We start from the raw sequence: 1,929 nt of genomic DNA, 5'->3' as shown, positions 1-1,929 counted from the left end.
CTATGTGGTACAGCTTTAAATGACTGAAAGGTTCCTCTGGAGAGCGACAGACCCCCCCTAATAATAACTACAGGGGTCAGAGATGTTATTGGGTGAATTGAAACGCTGACAGGGATTTTAGGTGGGGCGGATCTTTAAATTGTTCCACTTAAAAAAAATATCCATTTGCACAAAGCGTATTGAATGCGATTCCCTCTATACGGAGGACGCTCTTCACATTCCTTGGTAATTATTTCCCTGACTTGCTCCTCTCTGGTACAGAGTTTGCTATCCCCCCCTCCCTCTCCTGTATGCCATGTGGATGGTGGCTGGGGGGCACAGAGTGGTCTCCCACCCACCCATCGATGGGGAGGCATGTCCAGCGAAGGAGGCCCTAAGGCCAGACCAGCAGACAGCATATACCTAGCGCTCCATCCCTGTCTTCATCAGCACAGCCGGCTCAGCACTGATGAGCACCCGGGAGGTAAGGTGCATTACCTTTATCTACTGCTCGCATGACACACACAGACACTGCATGCATTCATGTATCAAGTCATCCCAATTTATTATTATTATTATTATTCCACCATGACATTATTTTTATCCTTTTATGTCTTTTTTATACCCATTTCACAATATACATGTGCCTTTCTCTTCCATTGTAAATCCTATTGTTGATTGATGTGCCCTAGCACTGATCATGCATATATAATATCATATGCATGAACGCTCCGTTCAATGAAGATGGAAGCGTTAGCAAATAAGTTTTGACAGAGTGTTTGTTAGAAGGAGAAACACACTCGCATCATTCACAAAAATGTTTCTTGGTACGGATAGGCAGAACGCAGTTGTTGTTGGGTTTCCATTTTTCCGTCCGAGTGGTGTAAAGTGGATAGTTTCTTAAAGGGAGTGTCCACTTTCTGAAAAGTTTTGAACTCTAATATTTTTTACATATTTTCCTTGAATCGTGGTGTGCTGTGTGTATTTCTTCCAGATCTATGCAATAACAGTGTGATAGTTTTACTGTAATATAGACCGGTCACTGCTGCTCTCTCTCCTTGTGAAGGGTGACTGGTCTTGTCTCCGCCTCCTCCTGTAATAAAGACCTGTCACTGCTGCTCTCTCTCCTTGTGCAGGATGACTGGTCTTGTCTCCGCCCCTTCCTGTAATAAAGACCGGTCACTGCTGCTCTCACTCCTGGTGCAGGATGACTGGTCTTGTCTCCGCCCCTTCTGTAGTTTTCTGCAGCCAGTCTGTGGAAGCGCTTCCTGTAATAGAGATTGGTCAGTGCTGCTCTCGCTCCTGGTGCAGGATGACTAGTCTTGTCTCCGCCCCCTCCTGTAATAAAGACTGGTCACTGTTACACTCTCCTTGTGCAGGATGACTGGTCTTGTCTCCACCCCCCTCGTGTAGTTTTCTGTAGCCAGTCTGTGCAGGAGCTTCCTGTAAGAAAGACCGGTCACTGCTGCTCTCTCTCCTTATTCAGGATGACTGGTCTTGTCTCTGCCCCCTCCTGTCATTTTCAGCAGCCAGTCTGTACAGGAGCTTCCTGTAATAAAGACCGGTCACTGCTTCTTTCTCTCCATATCCAGGGTGACTGGTCATGTCTCTGCCCCCTCCTGTTGTTTTCTGCAGCCAGTCTGCGCAGCAGCTTCCTGTGGCTATTGCAGAATCAAAATAAAAATATAAATGATTATGTGATATATATCAAATATATGGAGAGAAAGATACATTGTATATATACATAAATATATATTAATATAAAAATAAAATAAGTGTTTTTGTGTCCGGAATTCAGCGTTAAATATTGGTATGCACATCGCCTTAAGACACCTCGTCTTCCAATGTACAAGGATGTGTAAAACAAAACGCGTTTCGGAAACCGTACCTATTTATTTTCCTCAAACTGCGCACCTCAGGCCGGTCGGCAGCTGATCAGTGGGGCAAGTG

The sequence above is a fragment of the Nanorana parkeri genome, unplaced genomic scaffold (genome assembly GCF_000935625.1).
Source record: "Nanorana parkeri isolate BGI_ZX_2015 unplaced genomic scaffold, ASM93562v1 scaffold19, whole genome shotgun sequence".
Classification (NCBI taxonomy): Eukaryota; Metazoa; Chordata; class Amphibia; order Anura; family Dicroglossidae; genus Nanorana; species Nanorana parkeri.
This window is presented reverse-complemented; position numbering follows the sequence as displayed.